The sequence below is a fragment of the Centropristis striata genome, chromosome 3 (genome assembly GCF_030273125.1).
Source record: "Centropristis striata isolate RG_2023a ecotype Rhode Island chromosome 3, C.striata_1.0, whole genome shotgun sequence".
NCBI lineage: Eukaryota > Metazoa > Chordata > Actinopteri > Perciformes > Serranidae > Centropristis > Centropristis striata.
Genome location: NC_081519.1, coordinates 29,294,773 through 29,316,758, shown reverse-complemented (window position 1 = coordinate 29,316,758; position 21,986 = coordinate 29,294,773).

The window sequence follows — 21,986 nt, the reverse complement described above, 5'->3', positions numbered from 1 at the left end:
ACGGTTGAGTTTTTGGGGACAGGGATAATGGAGGCTGACTTGAGACAGGCTGGGACGGTGGCATGTGACAGAGCAACATGGTCTCACAGGAATCCGTGAAATAGCCACGGATTTGCTTAAGTCAAAATCCGTGGAATAGCCACGGAATCACTCAAATTTCCGTGAAACTGACACGGATTTCGCTACAATGCAAGTTAATGACAGTCATATCCTGTGGCTATTCCAACATACAAAGTGATTATCTACATTCACTAAGTGAATATTTAGAAAATAATAATAATAAATGTAATCAAAATCCATTTTTATGCAGAAACTAAGTCAAAATATTGATTTTTTTCACTAAAAATGAGAGAACTGTCCGCCATGTTTTTTGTTCTGACCGCCGGGACCTTGAAAGTCACGTGACTTGGAACAAACCAATAGGAAAAAATATCCATGGAATAGCCACGGGGTATGACTGTCATTAACTTGCATTGTAGCGAAATCCGTGTCAGTTTCACTGAAATTTTAGTGATTCCATGGCTATTCCACGGATTTTGAGTTAAGCGAATCCGTGGCTATTTCACGGATTCCTATGAGACCAGGTTCGACAGAGAGATATTGAAGATCTTAGTGAAGACAGGCGAGAGTTGGATAGCACAGGCTTTGAGTACTTCACCAGGAACTCCATCAGGACCAGCAGCTTTCCTCATCTTCTGAACACTCTACTCACTTGATGTTCCTGGACTGTGAGTGTGTGTGGGCTGTCAGTCAGTGGGGGCAGTGTAGGGCCTCGTGGCCTCAAAGCACATACACATGCGCACTGAATGACATGTTCCTTCATTAACGTTGTTGTCGTTTACTTTGACTCAACCTCACAAACATAGCCCTGCTGCTGTAAATAGTCACAAGTGACCCAGATATGTAATAATCTGTGACTGAAACAAATGCAATATTCCCTAAGCAACTAGTTGTTTTTGGTCTTTTATAATGCCTGAATGCAAACTTTTCCCTTAATCTTAAGGAAGTCGTTCTCTTGCGAAATCCAGACAAAACTGCAGGCCTTTGAAGTTAAGATCCTGTTTAAGGCACGAAGATATGTTGATCTCCAGCCAGCATTAGTGGGTGGTAATTTAGGAAACAGTCTTATTGGTCGTATGTAAAGGTGGGAACAAATTACACATGTGGTCAAATGATTTGGAGACTTGTTGGATTAATTGCATGACTGTCCACAGTTAATCTTAAATTAATCTCACCTTTTTTGCTGTTCGAAGGGAGATTTTTCAGGTAATTCTCTTATCAACAAAGGATATGACACTGTATGCTTGCTTTATGCAAATGTATCTATCTTTATTATTGTAAATAAATTAACAACACAGTGGTTAGAGGGTTCTGCATGTATTCCTCAAACTTTTTCTTTAATGTGTAAGTGTTTACTAAGCCCGATTACAAGGTTATAATGGTTTTGGATTTTTCATTAGTTTTAGTTTTAATTCCGTTGTGATTTTTTGTTTTCAAATTAATTTAGTTTTAATTCGTTTTTATTTTTTGGAAAATGCTTTGTTTTAGTTTATTTTTTATTTTTTTTGTAATGGGGTATTTGTTGGGTGCGAGAATCAATAAAGTCACAATAAATGTTTCCATAAAACCAGATAGATGAAATAAGTTTACGTATGAAAAAAGTTGACAAAGATGAAAATGAAGGACATTTTCGCTATAATTTTAGATAGTTTTGTAACCACAAAATACAGTTTCAGTTAGTTATCGTTTTTTTTTTAAAACTTGCTTTTATTTTTATTTCAGTTAACGAAAAAAAATTGTAATATAATATTATAACCTCGCCCTATTAGGAATCTTTAGTTACATGTTTAGCATGTTCATACAAAATACATAACTTTAGTATAGCTTCCCTTTAATCACTCCTAGCGTTGTTTCTTTGGCTGGTGTCATACACATTTTTGAGCAGTGGAGCTGAACTTTTCCATGCACTATGGGCTACTTTTATCCTGTTTTGAAATTCTCTGCATGCTTCCTTGATCTTTCTTTCAGCCCACTACACTCCCCCAACATACAGATTCACATCTCCATCCCCAGCTGCACTTCCCAACACACCTGCACTTTCTTGTCTACCTCAGAATGTAGACCCATGGGGAGCACAAAGGGAGGCAGGGCCTGGCCATAATGCCCTCGTTGTTGCCTGCCGGCTGGCTCCGGAGCCTGGGAGTAGGTTTGATGCCTCCATTCCCACTCTGTGACACTCATCCAGGTATACCTGCATGCAAGACAATCTCCTAAGAATGTCCAACCTTGTCTGAGGGGCTGTTGTTGCTTGCTGCTTTGTCTCATGCCATTCCCAGACTGCTGCGAGGCCCAAGGCCAGACCTAAGGGAGTATTGGCTTGTCGTACAGAAAAGCAGAAATACATTTTTTCTTTGTTTATGAGGGAATTCGCCTGCTCAGCTTACCTCTCTCCCCTTTCTCTCTTCTTTCAAAATAGTAAAGCAATGTGTGGGAGTGACACTGCAGGAAAGGAGAGCAGAAAGAGAGAAGTGGAAGCAAATATGATGGACATTGAAATCTACTGAGGGAGGAGGAGTGGAAAAGAGAATGTGAGCAGGTGAAGAGGGAAGATGTGAGAAAAAGGTGACCAGAGATGGGCAGTCAGTCAGGGATGGAGAGAGAGGAAGATGAAGAGCGGAGAAAAGATGGAGAGGGTAGATTTTGTCTCCCCATCAGGGTGCTGTCAGGTTTATAAATAACAGTAATCAATTGCTCAGCTGGCTCTGTCCTCTGCACTAATTGCTTTAAGTGCTTAAAAACCAGCTCATGCACTTTTTTTCCAGGACAGCATGGTTATAGAGCTGCCACTGTGCCTTTGTCTCCTGCACTGCGGTTTCACATTTGAATGGAAGAGGGTTTTTTGGATTTTGACACAGTGGCAATGTGATTAGTTAGTTTTCTATGTTGCACTAACTTGCTGTCTTGTGCAAAGGTCAGGGGTCAAAGCATGGCACACACCAGGAGAGCGAATATGAATATTGCCAGGATTTGGCAGAACAACCAGGCGGCAACCTCCGTGTCTGAGCATGGAGGCAAACCAGGAAGTGCTTTAAGCTGCATTCTACCAAAAATTCCAGCAGGGGGCGCTAAGTTTGGCTGCAAAAACATTTCTGTCCATTCATTTCAGTGCAAAATGAGAAAACTTGTCACTTGATTTATTACCTCAGAATTTTTTTTTAGGATACACTATGGTCTCAATCACTAGTACAACGTCTTCTTCAAGACAATTTGATGTTAATAGTTCTAATAATGGCCCCATTTAGAAGAAAATAGAAGATAAAGAATCGCATGATTTGGGGCGTGGCTACCTTTGATTGACAGGTCACTAACAAGGCGAGCCTCATCAGGAGAGAAGCAGAACAAGGCGTATCCACGGCAACGTGTCAATAAAGTTATACATAACGTTATAAAGATATAAAACAGGACTTTTAGCGGTTTGGTCTCATAACTTTGACCCTTTCACTGTATTTTCACTTATTGACAGTTTATTTGAACGTTTTGTTCAGTAAAAATGTCTTGTTCAGTGTTTGGTTGGACTAACAGACACTCCAAGGAGTCGATGTTCAGTTTTCTGAGGTCAGTAACATACATTTTGTTTTTGTTTTTTTGCTAGCTAAAATGAGCATCCCAGTTAATGCTCCAGTTAATGCTAACATGAATTAGCAGCAGCTTCTCTCAGTCAGGTTGAGGTGTAGAGAGGCTGTAGTCAGTGATCAGATCCCTCTCACTCCTCCACAGTCCAGATATGGTCTGCTCCCCGTATCGGAAACAAGGTGGAGACACAAGATGGTGACGAGTGAAACAATGAACTTGATGCTTCCAACGGGCCACAAACCAATGGGTGACGTCACGGTGACTATGTCCATTATTTATATACAGTCTACGAGAACAACACAAAATGATTTTCAAGATCAGACCTCATTTGCACTAGTTTGTTGCAAATTATCTAGTAACCTGAAATCGATAAATGGACACTAATGTGCCTATACTCCACAAAAAATAAAAGGATCCAAATAGAAAGAAAAAACAACACAGTGGCAGCAGCATGATGCTCCCCTGGAGAATAATTGTCGAGGGACTTTGGAGGGTTGTGTGTCAATCTTCCAAAACCAATCATACCTGAGCAGAGGTTTAGGGAATAGATTCAATTTGGTTATTTGCTCAAATGTAAGACCATAACAAAAGCAAATGTGGCAGCTATCACACCTGTTTATTGCCCAAATACACTTTTTCTTTAAAAAATCAGCAATTGTGAGCTGGAATAGAGTTCCCGAAGGGTTACTTTTTTGGCAGAGGCACAGCAGAGCAGCACGGAGCTTTGGGTGGAAGGATGGAGGGAACGAACAATACAGTGAGTGAAGAACAGAACTTCTCACTACTCCACTCCATTCACATGCTCTGTTATCTACAAAGAGTTACTTTTGAGGCATAAAGTTAGCATATCAACTCCCCGTGGCTGGATAATCTGAAAACTGGATTTCAGATGGCTGACAGCCAGAAAACCTTAGGTATCAAACATGAATTGTATATAAAGATGGACGACAGCGACCCAAAAGTAAGTGTTTATATTATTTATTTTTTATTATATTATATATTAATTATATTATATATATTTATTATATTTCTTGTAGGTTTAGTTTTAATTTATTTGAGACTATAAAATGGGGTTGTACGTCATGATTGGCCTGATGGGTGTATGGACCAAGGTTATAATAGTTTTGGAATTTTCATTAGTTTTAGTTTTAATTTCGTTGTCAATTTTTGTTTTCAATTTTAATTAGTTTTAATTAGTTTTTATTTTTTGGAAAATGCTTAGTTTTAGTTTAGTTTTTATTATTATTATTAGTTTTAGATTTTTTTGTAATGGGGTATTTGTTGGGTGCCATTCAATAAGGTCACAATAAATGTTTCCTTTATTTCCTTTGTCTGATCCATCTCAGCCCCAATAAGTTTATTAAGTCATAAAACCAGATGGATGAAATAGATCAACCAAAAAGGTTTACGTATGAAAAAAGTTAACAAAGACGAAAAAGAAAGACATTTTCACTATAATTTGTTAGTTTTAATTAGTTTTGTAACCACAAAATACAGTTTCAGTTAGTTATCGTTTTCAAAAAACTTCTTTTAATTTTTATGTCAGTTAGCGAAAATGTTTTTTCAATTCTAGTTTTCGCTATTTTGTTAGTTTTCGTTATAATATAATAACCTTGGTATGGACGAGACCTCATTACCTCTGTGTTTATGTTGACATGCTAGCTGAAAATTGCCCAGGAACTAAAATGTACTAGCTGCTTGGGTACATCAATCATTATTCTACTATAAATATTAGCATTGTAAACTGCCAACAACAGGACAGAAATGAATGTTGTGCAGGGCTTAGTAAGTGGACAAAAATGAGCAGCCACAGTTAAAATAATACATGGAATACATTTATTTTAAATGCTGCAAGTACTGTGACCTAGCACTAGATCAGAGCTGATAGCCATCCCTCTTTGATCTGTACAGGTGTTAGCAAGGCATCAGGAAATTCAAATCACATGAAGGCAAGTCTGCTTTTTTATGATAAGACTATAATATGTTGTAGATTTCTAACATATCAGCAGCATCAGTAATTAGTAGGGCCGGGACTTTAATATGTTAATTAAGATGAATTAATTACACAAAAATTAACGCGTAAAAAAAATTGACGCATTTTAATCGCACTTATTTTTTCACCATGGAACGTTTCTCACTGGATGAGTTTCAGGCGGACCGATTATACTGGAGCACCAACTAGCGTTCATGAGTTCAGACAACAACAAACCACAGTGAACATGAAGGAAGAAGCTGATGAGACGCTTTGGTTGGCCCCGTGGATGATGGGACATTTTGTTACTAAAAACCAACCGATGGAAGCGTCGATAACAGCATGGTTGTGTTGCTATGCAACAAGGAATTCACATATCACCGCAGCACATCCAGCCTCAAGTATCACCTCAATGCAAAACATATAGCAGCTAGCGGCTAATGTGGTAGCTAGCGTGGATTGTGTTTCACTTAAAAAAACAAAGTATTATAGTTTACAGAAGGTCGACCTACCTATAGGCTACCTGAATTTATGAAATGTACTATATTTCGAAATATGCTATTGCTACACTTCATGGCAAAAATTGCACTGGTCTGTTGGACTTGAACAAAAATAAACAATATTTTTTTAACATTTTTTTAATCGAGTCCTGGCCCTAGCAATTAGTGATACTCACACTTAAATAATTAATTCTACAAAATGTGAATGCAGGCACCTGGTCTGTTCAGTGACATAAAGTTTTTGTCCAATACTTTCCCCACAAACCTCCTTCCAAGTAAGCCTATAGTGTGAACTCAGCAGATTCAATTCATCTTCACACGTACCTCCCAGCAGCATTTGGGCCAGGGACTTGTCCTATATTCCAGCTCCACTTGGCAGGTATCCACTGTCTTTGGGCTAACAAGCGCAACTCCAAGTCTGCTGCTGCAAAAAAAGCAGCTGCACCAAGTGTTTTCAGCTTTTCGGCTATTTCAGCTAATAAAGATTTTAGTCTTAGTCCTGAGCTCAATAATCCATGGTGGTTTTAGTCATGTTTAGTAACCTTTTATTTTTTATTTGAGTAAAACTTTCTAAAACTCCTATTGCTCTGCAAAAAAGGGGCGTCTAAAACAAGATAAAAAACACTAAATCTGAGGTAAATGATCTTGCTGCATGGACAGATAATTTTACTTAAATTTAAAACAAGATAAATTAAAGCTGCAAGCAGTGATGAACTGGCCCGAGCAGAGTGCACTGACAATTATTTGTTTCTTACCAAGATAAAAAAAACTTTAGATTTAGAAGTGTTAGATAATTTATCTTGTTTTAAGAGTTAATTTCTTATTTTAAGTGTTCAACATGCTGATTTAATAATCTTAATTTAAGAAATCTTCTCAAGTGAAATTATCTGTCCATGCAGCAAGATCATTTCCCTCAGATTTAGTGTTTTTATCTTGATTTTAGACATACCTTTTTTGCAGTCTGCTTATTAAAAGTTTTTAAAAAATGACATTGGAGTGATTAAAAGATTAGTTGACAAAAAGTTAACATTTCAGTCTAATTTAGTCAACACCAAGACTGAGCATGTTCATCAAACAGAAAGTGATGAAATAACATTTCATCAATTGATTTAAGGTTAATTAATTAAGTAAGTAAGTAAGTAAGTAAGTAAAGTTTATTTATATAGCACATTTCACAGAAAAAATCACAAAATGCTTTACCAAAGATAAAAAGAAAGAAATAAGATAGGGGAACTTAAGACAATTAAAACACAGTTAAAACACAATTAAAACACAATTAAAACACAATGAAAAAAAGAAGTGGTTCTTAAAATAAGCCATGACATGACAGGTTGTGTGATGAAGATCACAGCTTTGCAAAGAGGATATTGTTACATCTACTGATGTGCTATGTTTAGTGTAAGGGGGATAATCAGCTACAGAATCTGAACTTCTAACTTCCTCCAGCCACACTGCAAAAAACATGAAGCTTACCAAGTATTTTCTTCTTATCTTAATTATATTGTTGTGAGTATAATTTACCTACTGACCATAGCTTTATGTGCTTATTTAATTGTTAGTATTATTATTATGTACTTATGTAATTATCTTATTGTTTAAAGACTTGTTTTTAGGATTGACATTGTGAGCTTTTTCATGCTTTTGAAGCTATTGTGTAACTGTTGAATATGGTGAGTTTTTACTTAAAATATTGGTTCCAATTGAGAGTTTTAGTTGCATGTAGTATGAATGTTATTATAATGTTAAAAGCATTTTCTATCCACCAAAACGTTCTTGTTTCAAGTATTGCTGGCTTATTTTAATGTTACTACAGTCGGGCTATTTAAGCCACAATTGCTCAAAAATAAGTATATTTGGACTCATTTCAACCTATCATTGGTTTTTCCAGCCTAGATATTTTTACTTATTTAAACAATTCTTACAAAGAAAAATGTACTCAATGCACTGGCAGATAATTTTACTTGTTTCGAGCATGTATTTGCTTAATTCTAGTTATTTATTTCTTATTTTTTTGTCAGTTGGTTTTTGCAGTGCATTAGCAGTGACTTGTAGTCGACCCCTCTCCTGTCTCCTATTTTACAGTTTCCATCATTTTTTTTGTAAAACGCAGTTGCTCATTGTTAGTTTCAGGCAGGATATTTTACCCAAACCTGAATTCCTCAAGCTACAAAATTCACCCCAGTGTCTATATGTAAAATAAGGATTGGGAACACTACACAACTCCCAGTTGTAGAAGTAATACTATTAGTGGTAAGGCTGGGAGATGTAGCCAAAAAGTAAAATCTTTCTTTCCCAGCTTGGAGACAATCCACTGTTTAAATATTTTTTTACTGAAATAAATAAACATGATTGAAATATCATATTTCTGAAGAAAATACCAGACCAGAGTTTTTGTTTTAATACTAAAGCAAGTGCAAACACAGTTAGCAGTTATGGTGTTTGTTCTGTTTTGTGCAATACAATAATCATACATTTTATTTGTATAGCTCTTTAAAATGTACTCAAAGACACTTTGCATAATAGAAACAAATGCAAGAAACAGTGTAAACAAAATTGGTTTTAAAAAACAGCTAACAGCTAAGGACAGTGAAGAACAATCTCTAACAATATATCCATAACAGAGCAAGTCTGGAGGAAACCATCACCCTATTCCAGCTGATTTGAAGAGGTGTTTTCGTGGTTGCTGTGCTGGTGTAAAAGTGAAGGCTTGGAAATACAGATATAAGCCTTTTCTGCCGTCAGTCATCATGGGGAATGTCAACTCTCTGCCCAAGAAGACTGATGAACTGGAGATATTGGTGAGAACTCAGAAAGTATACCGTGAGTGTTGTCTCTTGTGTTTTACGGAAACATGGTTGAATCAAAACATCTCAGACTCCAATGTGGATCTTCCTGGCTTCACTCTCATAAGATGACAGAGATGCTAGTCGTAAGAAAAAAGTTGGGGGCTTGGCTTTATTTGTGGACCAGAGAAGGTGCAGTCCTGCACATGTTACTGTCAAGGAGAAAAGGTGCTGTCCAGACATTGAATCACCAGTGGACGGCTCCTCTCTCTCTTGCAGGACAGAGAAATTCAAAGATCCTTCTCTCCTACAGCCATCAGGCTGTCTCATTCTAACAGATTCTACCAGACTAACTGAATTTACCCTCAGGGATAAATAAAGTAATTTTGATTATAATTGATTTTTGATTTGATATATGCTGAAACGACTAACTATTAAGAACAGCGAAAGCAATAATAGAAAACAGAAACAACAATAACGACGAGAAAGGAGAATAGGGGAATAACAGATCAGAGATTAAAAGCTGTTTTAAATAGGTGGGTCTGGTGCTTGGAATGGGTAAGGAGGTTGGTGGATAGGGGTGTGTCTGTATCATAGACTGTATTACACTCACCGCCATCTTGCATCGCCATCTGTGGAGGAGCGAGAGGGATCTGATCACTGACTACAGCCTCTCTACACCTCAACCTGACTGAGAGAAGCTGCTGCTAATTCATGTTAGCATTAACTGGAGCATTAACTGGGATGTTAGTTTTGTCTAGCAAAAAACAAAAACAAAATGTATGTTACTTACCTCAGAAAACTGAGCAGCGACTCCTTGGAGCATCCAACCAAACACTGAACAAGACATTTTTACTGAACAAAACGTTCAAATAAACTGTCATTAAGTGAAAATACAGTGAAAGGCTCAAAGTTATGAGACCAAACCGCTAAACGTCCTTTTTTATATCTATATAACGTTATATATAACTTTTTTGGCACGTTGCCATGGATACGCCTTGTTCTGCTTCTCTCCTGATGACCACTTGCCTTGTCAGTGACCTGTCAATCAAAGGTAGCCACGCCCCAAATCATACGATTCTTTATCTTCTATTTTCTTCTAAATGGGGCCATTATTTAAACTATTAACATCAAATTGTCTTGAAGAAGATTTTTTTACTAGCGATTGAGACCAAAAAAATTCTGAGGTAATAAATCAAGTAAGACGTTTTCTCATTTTGCACTGAAATGAATGGACAGAATTTTTGCAGCCAAATTTGACGCCCCCTGCTGGAATTTTCAGTTGAATGCAGTGTAGTATATTTTGTGCTACAGATTTATATTACTCTCTGCTTTGTTAAAAGGCCTCAGTATGACCTCTAGATCATGGAACAGCCAGAGTCTCCAAGTACCAGCTGGTACCAACCAGAAAAATGAACATTAATATCTGGGAGTTGTCGGACAGTAAAGGCATTGGAAATTTTGAAGATAAGCAAGTATAAATTGTATCCTTTTAAGGTTAAAAAGTAGGCTTAGCAGCGTGCTCGTGCCCGGGAAAACGTACAAATGCAAGGGCTGGAACATTTGAATTAAATGATTTTACACACAGACAGAAAAGCCAGAGAGAACTGAGGGCTCCATTGGACTCGGGACACCTTTCATTCAGCAGCCTCGAAATTGACAAAGTTCTGTCTCTGCTGTATTTAGGCAGTGTTCTGATTGATTGATTGATAATAAAGAAAACAAAAAGGAACTTCGACTTGGTTTTTAATCCACTTTTCTCACTCAGAGAGGTGGTAAATTTGCACCACAGCAGCTTAAGGCACTTCCTGGTTTGCCTCCCTGCTCAGACCAGGAGGTTGCCGCCTGGTCTATATGGGAGGTCTGTGAGGTAGGAGGGGGCCAGGCTGTGGAGGGTTTTGGAGGTGATAAGTAGAACTGACCAAGTCTCCATATGTGACTCCCAACAGCAGCAGTAATAATAGTGGCATAAGTTGTTATCTGTCTAACAGCACACACAACTGTGCAGCCACAGTCCTAGAATTCCTCTGAAATAAAAACTGCCTCTTGTTTGAAATCCTCTCTAAACTCAACAGCAGAGTTTTGCTGCTTCCCGGGGCTCAAACACTTTCACACAAGTGAGCTCTATGCAATGTTTTTGTGCCGATTGATTTTTTCAGGCATGTGAAGGTGAGTGCTTACTTCCACAGTAAGCACCCAACAGTGCAATGGCTGCTTTTGTACTGATCTGTCCTGCTGTCATGGATCAAATCAAAATAAAAAGAACTAAACCCATGGGACTTCTCTGAAGCTTAGTGGGCTAAGCAACATCTCATGTCTCTGTTGTCTTTTTTTCTTCTTTATGTTATTTTCCCTGCACTTCTCTCCTCTTATTGTTGTTCCTCTTATTTCCCCACCCTCTCGACCTTCCCTAACCCTTCTTTCCTCTATTCTCTCAACCTATTTCTCTCTTCTCCCATCTCTGTTCTCAAAGAGAAAACACAACTGAAAGAGTTCCTTTTTTTTTTTTTTTTTTTTTAAGAAACTCATGGCAAACATTTGGCAAAGGTTTGTCCCTTTGTCACATTCGACTGGGAAAATCGTTTGCATATGATTTTTTTTTAAAAAACATATCTACAATGAGACAGTATTGATTTACAGCCATTTGAATGCAGTTTTTCTCTGCTGTCTCCTGTGTTATTCTTTATGGTGTCACATCATCGACAGATGGAGTAAAAACAGATTTTTAATATGAGACCAGTGAAGAACTGTACACTGCCTGGATCCACTTTCTGGATTAGCTGGCACATTTTCTCTCATCAACTCCAGCCCCCTGACCAAATCACATACTGTAATGTTGGTAAGAAACGATGCCTTAGATTTGCTGCAATGAGAACTCAGTCATGCATGAGTGTTTTCAGTGCCTGTTTAACATCTGAAGTGCTGTCTATCTCCAATGAGGCTTGCCAGTTTGGCTCATCCCAGGGTGTGTTTCGTGTGTATGTGTATGGGTTCATGCTGGCGTAGCACTAAAATGAAGTGAAACCAACTGTGAAGAGATGACTAGGCATGCCAGGTAAGTGTGTAACAGTGTGTGTGGCTGGATTGTGGTTGAATAAGAAGCATGTTAGCCCAGAGTGCTGCAGGGCAACTTTTTATGTGTATGCCAAGCCTTGTTTCTTGTTGTGGATTAGATACGAGCAGGATTTGAAAAACTAACGCAAACTTTCCTTATGACCTACAATGATTTTTAGCATGATTTACAGTCAAAATTAGGGCCACGGGGCAATCGCACCAGCCCCTACAGTTATTGCATAGCTATTGCATAGCTGTAGGGGCCAGTGAGAAGCACCGAGCAAATGTTAATTTGCAAAAGGCAAAGGCAAAATGCATCAAATTCCAAAATACTGTATACTTATAAAATAAAAATTTAAGTTTAAAATCAGTTTGAACATAAAAAAAATACTGTCTTTGTAAAGTTTTCAGACATATGAGGATTAGCAAATGATTCTGTTTTATTTTATCTTTTGTGGAATTTGGCTCTACATTATGTACGGCATATGAAACCCCTCGGCCTGTAAGGTACCTGATTCATACAACACATTAAACTGTCAATCAAAGGTTGTATTATAAAGTGTTATCAAAGTTTACTCCAGTATTTATAATGGATAGTGTATCAGCAAACAGTAACTGTATACAATGTCTGGTGTTTCCTTCTAAGGGATGGGTAACAGGAGGGCCGGGGACCGCATACGGCCCGCAGCCTCACTTGAAGTGGCCCTCAGTACAACTACATGCATTTGAGGATTAAATCTTAAAAGTGCAGTGTAAAAATGCACAAAATGACTTCTTGCAATTAATGTTGGTCTGCTGTTCGTGCACTGAAAAACGTAAAGAAAGAAATCACGGTAAGTGGTTATTTTTTATTCGCTTCAAACCTTTTTTATTCCAATTTATACTCTTATAGTACATGCGTTTGAGCATGGAATATGTTAAGTTACTGCACTGTAAACATATTTAAAATTGCAGTTTCATCATATCTGGTTAAGTTCCCGGTCCAATATGTGGCCCTGTGGTAGTGTCGACGAAAAATCATTTAAATGCCCATCCCTGTTCTAAATCATCCCATCTTAGAGCCTTCAGTAGTATCAAAACACCCAATTATCCTTCAGAAATACAAACATAAACTGTGCTGAAAAACATGTCATGCTGAAATTATTGAGTAGGATTCAATGCCTGCTGTCTAACATCCAAAAGATCATGAACCCTTGCGTTCATCAGAGCTCAGTGTGACCCTGCACAAGAAAATGAACCCTCAATAAGCGCTCACTGTTGACAGATTCAGATCCCAAGCCAAATCGTTTCATACATGCCTCCTTAGAGGAGTGATGGGGATTCAGAGGAATTCAAATGAAAAGTGAACTGTGTGGCCAAATAACAGCTGAACCACAAGCCAAGACAGATTTTTTCAGGATAAAAAACAATTATCTATCAGATTAGAGGGGACAATTAGCGGTGAAATGACGCTTTTATTCAATGACATTAGCAATAACAAAGAAGTCTTGTGGCTGTTTATTTTGCATAATAAAGGCTGCGTAGAGTGAGCCAAATAATGTGGGCTGGCCAGACAAAAGCAGTCCATTAAAACTCATTAGAGCTGTGAGTGACACACATTAGGGTTTTATAATGCTTGGTTATGATGTCGAAAGAGTGGAGCTCTGAGAATAAAAGATCTGTCTATTGTTGTGAAATTCAAACATTCAACAATATGTCGAGAAGGTAAAATATCCACTATTTCGCAGAGAAAGGCAGAGCAGCTGATCCCAGGCAATATCATTTATGGCTTTCACCAGCTATAAATAGCTCACTTTGCATTGTGTGCTTGAAATGGTCCCCTAAAAAATAATGCCACCTGTAGACAGATACAAGAGGTCAGGATGCGAGTGTCAGCCCGGGCTTGTATGGTTTGACACAGTAAATCTTGTCAAAGGGGATAAACACTATCTCTCAGTGCAGTGACAAGCCCTCTTTGTCTTGGAGACTGTGGAAGTCTCAAGAAAACTTTATTATTTATCTTCTCCTCTGCCGCTTGTGCCTAAAATGGAGAGGAGGAAAGATTGAGCAACACAGGAAAAGATGAGGGTTAGGGCCAAACCGCTGCAATAAAAGTGATGTATGAGACGTCACTCAGTGATTGGCTCAATATATCACCCTCAAAACACGCGCACACACTCAATCTGCAGTGCGGTGAAGCACATGGTAGAGTCCTGTCTGCCTGTAGGCTAATAGATGCGAGATAAAATAAGAACTTCGCAAATATAGTATGGAGCAATCCTTTATTGGACTGTATTAGCTCCACCAGAATATATATATAGACACACACACACACACACACACACACTCAACTGCTCACACAGGCACACAGACCTTTTCTGTTAAATGGAAGTGTTCTAAAGCTGGATTCACAGGAACATTAAGGTTGAGAATAAGCAGGTGGTAACTAAGTGGGATAACGGAGATGGCAACCGCCCTGATTGATGTGTCTATTGGTGCTCGCTGATGCCTGATGCCTCCAATGACGCTTATGAGCCTTTCAAAGTGCGGAGGTCTGAAATCAGGATAGTGTACTGCCTCACTGCTGTGGAATAATATATGAATCCTTCCTTTGTTTTTTTTGGTCTTTATTCACAATGAAATGTCACATCAGATCATCACACATTCAAAAATAAAAATGCCTTCAGTGCAAGTGGTACTTTTGCTCAATGGAAATAAAAAATAGGAATAACGTATATTTCGGTTCTCAACCTTTTTTCAGTGATGTTCCCCTGTGAAATATTTTTTTCAGCCAAGTACCCCCTAACCAGGGCAAAGCATTTTTGGTTGAAAAAAAAAAAAGACTTAAAAACAAACGCTGTACCATCAGTGTTGGATTTATTAAACTTTGGAACTGATAAACACATACAAAATTCAAACATTAAAAAAAACCTATTTCAAACATTTTAAATGTTTATAATCCATGACTAAATGTATTGCAAATATTTCTCATCACTAAAATGTAGTGATTCAAACTAATGTAGTAAAAACAGTGAGCATATAAGCATTTAAAACTATAACTGCTACGCTTCAACCACAACTCCATCTTTTGAGAACCACTGATGTATATAATTTATTTACTTTTCCATTAATTTGTTTGTCTTGTAAAATGTAAGGTATCCTACTTTTTTTCTTTTTCCTTTTCTTTGGGAAAGGTATTCTTCTTTCATAATGTCTTGGTGCCACAGGGGGAGCAACATTGTTCATTGATCATTTTAGATCTATGTTTTCTCCGGTTATCTTTGGAGCAGATTTATGAAGACTAAAATATGGAACAATATCGGATGTTCAGATTAAAACGAAACCATTTTTGCTACTGTCAACGGGAACTGACCTCAGTTGATGCCAAGTCTGCTGGCAGGTTACTGCAGTTACTGTTAACATTAGTTAGTTTCCACTAGGGGGAAAAGTGGCCACCAGGAAAGTCTCAGGCCACACCCTCTCAAAAGTCCCCTCACTCTGCGTGTCTCCACTACAAGTTAGCCCCCAGAGGGATTTAGAGACTCTGGAGGTGACGTATGGTTTTCACCGTTGCTAACTGTGCACAACGTCAGCAGCTGAAAGCAGCATGGCTAATTATGCACGGAGTCTATGCTGATCAGAAAAATAGTAATTGTGAATTAACCAGCATGGCTAACTGTGCACAGAGTGTCCGGTGCTTGTTGTAAACAAACAGGGATCGCTAAGTGAACACCTCCTGCAGCAGCAGCACATACACACTGTACTGCTACAGAGCTAACTGTGGCTAACTGCTCCACCACGGAGCGGCATGGATTTGTCTCCAGCCGCTTTCTTGAAAAATAGTCGCTAAGGGGGTCTGAAAAGTTGCTAAATTTAAGTAGCTAAGTTGGCAACACTGCTTTGCCTGCTTTTACAAATGGCGTGTGTTGTTGTCGTGTATAGTACTACGCCACATCCCGCTTAGCGATCTATCCAATCAGTAACCAGGCTGTTTTCAGGGGAGAAAAAAGACCCTGCTCTTCGTCAGGGATGAAAAAAAGTCCCGACAAAAGCCGGCTCTGGACTGCTTGTATTCAAATTAGGGGCGTTTCGATGAGTGAGACCCGCCTCATTCAGGGTATTGCCCGGTAGTGGAAACAGCCTTACTGCTTCATGTAGGTTAGCATGTAGATACATGTAGCTACATGCTAATCTCAGGGAAACCTATAAACTAGATTGAACATGCCATACATTTCTCCCCAGTTTTGAATCTCATTCATGTTGGAATATGTTAGATCGTATAGTTTTTGAATAATAAACAGTTTTACTGGTTATTTTTTTTATGCTAGATAGTCCTGCTATACTGTGTTGTAGTTATTGCTCTGGCTAGCTGGCCCAGCCTCAATGGTGGACAATGTAGAGACGACAAAAGAACAGATATGGAAGTGGAAGACCCAAGAACACAGACCAATCAGAGCAGAGACAGGCATTATAACCAACCATCTCAGACAGAGGGTGAACACAGGTGCAATGGGCAGTATGACAAAATTTGTTGATTGAAAATTAAATCATCAAGGCTAATAATGTTTATGTAGAAACCGCAAATACAGTTAAAAACCTGAAAATGAGCATTATTGGTCCTGTGCAAATGTGTTTTGCTGCTATCATTGAACACGTGGACACATTCTGCATGTATTCAGCTTCTGATTTCAATAATATCAATGACAGTACTTCACTCAGACAAAATGAAGTTGTCAAGGTCTAATGTTCAACATTTATCAAAATTCTAATACATAAGAAGGCACACAGGAAACAGAAGAGTAAGTGATATAATAAGATGAGAGAAAGAGAGAGGACATGAGCAGGTGAAGGTGCAGATGTCAGTCATTTTACAGTTCATTGATGGTGAAGTTCAAACACAACCAAAACGGGCTGATGACTGTAATGTAAATTTATAATACACAGATACTGTGTTCTGTAATCGCTAATGTTTTCTCTTTAATGATCAGGCTTAATTATTTACAAATCTATATATTATGCACATTTATTACAGCCTTCTTTGTGGCTCTGGTGAATCCAATCTGACGCAAATTGTACAACCTCAATAAATCCAGCAGAATTCATAATCAGCTTCTGTTGTCTTCTCTTATTATTTGCAATTTTCCTCAAAATGCATGTGCAATGTGGAAAGACATGGAAATTGCACTTATGACGACCAATAAAATCTATTTTTATTTTTTTTTAAATCCAATTTAACACAACACATACAGCAGCACACAAAGAAACTTGACTTTAAAGGAAAAATATGATTTTAAGTTAATTATTATTATTATCATTATTATTATTATAACAATAATAACAATAATTAAGTGATAATGGCCACAGTGGAGAGACAAAATTTCCTACACCACTTTTCTGATTACACAAAAATGAAGTAAAGAAGTTGCTTTATGTGTTATAGTTTGTAGTCAGTCATGTTTTAGTTATTGACTTAAATTTTAAAATATGATCAAATAAAAACATCCAAAAAACATTCCATATGCAAAACATTTCTGTTAACATATACACGATGGACCAGAAGGTCCAGGTATTCTTAAATACATGTTGGCTAGCTGTCTTGCTACTGTTATTAAGCTAACAGCCTGGCTACAACACACAGAGGAATTTCTCTCTGCTATTTGATGTGATCCAACTGTGGACTAATACAGAGAGACACAAAATGATAACAAACACACACAACACACAACATAACTACAGAGACACAAAATGACTGCACAGTGACACAAAAGGATTATAAAGAGACCAAGAAGACCACAAGGAGACCGAATGAAAACACAGAGACACAAAATGACTACAAAGAGACATACATTGACTAGAGAGACCGAAATCGCAACAAAGTGTCACAAAATTACCAAAAGAGAAAATAATTGAGTACAAAGAGATTGGAAAGACCAAGTAGGGAGAATGAAAACAGAGACACACAATTACCACAAAGCACACAAAATGACTCCAGAGAGACAAAATGACTTCAGAGTGGCAGAAAATGACCACAGAAAGACATAACATAATTAGGAAGACACACAAAATGACTAAAAAGAGACTCAAAGCAACTACAAAGAGACACAAATTAGCCGCTTTCAGACTGTGTTTTAGCATAAGTCCCCCTTATATTGCCATAAAGAGCTGTGCCGGCATTTTGCCTTCAGACTAGTGATGGGAATTTGGACTCTTTTTAGTGATCTGGATCATTTGGCTCACTTCGCTAAGAGCCGGTTCTTTGGGCTTCCAAATGGCTCTTCATTTTACCACCTATACCTTTCAGAATTCAGCTAAATGTAGCGCTGTTTTGACTGTGATTTGTAGTTAAACACATATATCACTTAAATTTCAATACATTGCTGTAGCCAATTGCATTTACAGTAAAATCCCTTGTTGCTCTCTAACTTGCTTGAAGAACCACTCTGCTACACAAAGCAGATAGAAAATGCCTATAAAAACCTAAGCATAGAAATTAAAAAAGGACAGCTATTCATTTTTTTTTTATTATTTAAACACAAACACACCAAACAAAACAAGTAAAGTACTGAAAAATAGAAATTAAATACAAGAGAGCTTCACTTTACAAACCTACACCATGCTTTCATGCATTCACCGTACTGACTCATTCGCGACCGACACATCACTACTTCGGACATTCATACTGATTCTGCAACGGTGTAATATTGGCGAACATTCACACCGCAGTCCAGCATTGTGGAACGAAGTGGGAGAAGACGGTAGTGGCGTGTAACAGAGCAGCTGCAGTGCTGCACAGTAGCACAGTACAGTACGTATGTGCTGCAGAACACAGAGTATGTGTACAGTAAGCTACGTCCATTTGGTTACAATTAGCGTCTGTCACTTGATGTACAGTAAGTAATGCCTGTTTGTCTACAATAAGCAGCTGATACTTTGTGAGAACAGTGAGTGGTGGCAGTGAACAGTGAGTGGTGGCTGTGAATTCAAAACAATGATGTTGGAAGAACTGAACGTCATGCTGTTTCTCGCTGTAGAGAGAGTACATACTCGAGCAAAAGTGTTCTGCATTGAGAAGGTGTGTGTCTGATGATACATCACGTATTTGATCCCGCCTGGCACAGTCCAAGGTTATAATAGTTTTGGATTTTTCATTAGTTTTAGTTTTAATTTCGTTGTGATTTTTTGTTTTCAAATACAGTTAGTTTTAATGAGTTTTTAGAGTGAGTTTGCTAGTTTTAATTAGTTTTTGTTTTTTGGAAAATGCTTAGTTTTAGTTTACTTTTTATTAGTTTTAGGTTTTTTGTAATGGGCTATGTGTTGGGTGCGAGATTCAAAGAGGTCATAATAAATTTAGCCTTAATTTCCTTTGTCTTAGCCATCTCAGCCCCAATAAGTTTATTAAGTCATAAAAGCAGATAGATGAAATAGATTTCATATCACCCAAAAAGGTTTACGTATGAAAGAAGTTGACAAAGACGAAAACTAAGGGCATTTTCACTATAATTTTAGTTAGTTTTCTAACCACAAAATACAGTTTCAGTTAGTTATTGTTGTTTTAAAAACTCTCGTTTTTATTTTTTTAAGTTAAAATTCTAGTTTTCGTTATTTCGTTAGTTTTCGTTAACTATAATAACATTGGCACAGTCTCAACAATTTCATGCCTCTGTTACTGCTCTGCGCAGATCCTTATTCACTTGGTTCTCCCTTCAGACTGCAGGTGAAACGTCACAGTGGTGTAAATATCGCGGCTTGAAGCGGCAGTCTGAAAGGGGCTAATAACTACATAGAGATGCAAAATGACCACAAAGTCACATAAAACAACCACAGAGAGACACAAACTGACCAAGTAAGTTCTAGAAAATCTCTCACACTGCCACTGCCTGCTGGGGGGCGGAGGTGCTGAGTGTGGGTGGGGTTTGTGTATGGGGGGTGGAGTGGTGACTCAGGGAAGACACTTGAAGTCGCCCCTCCTGTTGGCCTTGCCCTTGACGCTGACAGTGCTGTTGCCCTGGCGCTTGAAGATGTCAGATCGTTGTGTGTGGATGTGTGTGTGCGAGCAGCATCGCTCAGATGGAGACACTTAGATGGCAGTCACCATGACAGGGTCAACAAGCAGGGAGAGCACTGACACTGACATCACTCGACCTCTGATGACCGCTCTATACACACACACACACACACACACACACACAAACACACACACACACGCATACTTCTTGTTCAAACACATTCAAAGTTACGCAGGACCACAGTTAGCTGATTAGTGGGGGAAAATGATGACATTTCAGTGTGGGCACTTACAAGCATTTAAAATCCCTGAACCACATCATAGGATATTAAACAGTTATATCTCACTGCAAAAAAGGTGTCTTGGTATTGACTGAATTAGACTGAAATGTTAACTTTTTGTCAACTAATCTTTTAATCACTCTGATGTCATGAACTTTTAATAAGCACGCTGAAATAAAGGTGTCTAAAAAAGACAAGATAAAAACACTAAATCTGAGGGAAATGATCTCGCTGCATGGACAGATAATTTCACTTGACAAGATTTCTTAAATTCAAATGGTTAAATCTAGAAATAAGCATGTTGAACACTTAAAAATGAAATTAACTCTTAAAACAAGATACATTATCTAACACTTCTAAATCTAAAGTTTTTTTTTATCTTGGTAAGAAACAAATAATTTGCAGTGGACTCTGCTCGGGGCAGTTTATCGCTGCTTGCAGCTTTAATTGATCTTGTTTTAAGAGTTCATTTCTTATTTTAAGTATACTATTTATTTCTAGATTTAATCATCTTAATTTCAGAAATATTGTCAAGTGAAATTATCTGCAGCAAGATCATTTCCCTCAGATTTAGTGTTTTAATCTTGTTTTTAGACACACCTTTTTTGCAGTGCTGAAATGATGACTTGTATTTTTGGTATATAAAAGTAATTTAAGGTAAATAACATGAATGTTCCCGGTGATTATGCTTTGATGATTATTATCAAATTATATGAAAAGCTATATTCTAGTCACTGAGCGATTTAGTTTGATGCAGTTACAATAAAACATTATCAGTCAGGCCAATTAAAGCCTCAAGATACATTTTTGAGCATTGATGTAACCGTTGTGATGTGAATGCTCCAGCCACAATATACTGTAACATTTTTGTCTGGAGTTGATTTGCAAGAGGATGGGTTTGGGTTAAGGGTCCCGCTTACTTTACATAATTTAATTCCAGATATTTAAATTCTATTAAAGGCTATTTGTTTCGAGCCTTCTGCTTGGTTGCACCGGAGACTCCTGGAGGCTAAAGAGGTTGTCACGGGTCAGTGGGTTGCACCCAGTCGGCATACCTGAAAGGATGAAGGCATTCAGAGACAGATCTGCCATCCACGGCTGCTTTGTCCAACTCTCACAGCAGAGAGGATGGCCAAACACAATCATGGATAAAAACAAGCGAGATAAGACGTAATGAGGTTTGATTTGATTTAGCTGCATACTGCCAAGTTATTCAAAGGGGGCATATGTGTACGTAATGTACGTTAACCTCAGTATTCTAAGATTATTTTGTAAATGTTTAAATAATCATGTGTCAACGCTGTTTTCTGAAGTGGCCATCAGGCGTCAGAGTGACCACACCAGCATCCACTTGTGGTGATTGTCTCATCCCACAATGCAACACTTCTTTCTGCCAGCTGCTCTCTCTGTAAAGGGCCAAACTTTGGAGCTCTCTACCCACTGAGTTAAAATTAGAGACTAATAGTAAAGCTTTTAACAAAGGACTCAAACAGTGGCTAAAATCTAATCAACAGTGCACACATGAATAGTTCTTAACTGGTGTACTGCTTGCTCATATTGCCTTTGCTCTTTTGCATTTTTATGTTCCTTATTGAGTTTGCTTGTACTTCTTTGACTTATTTTTCCCATTGTTCTGTTGCTGTTTTTTTCCCTTTCTTTGTCTGGTCCTTCCTTTTTCCATTCTTGCTATTTTAATTGCCCTATATTTTAATTGCCCTATCTTTTCAAAAACTGCCCATGGACGGTTACAAATTAGCACTTGTACTAAATCACTTAAAC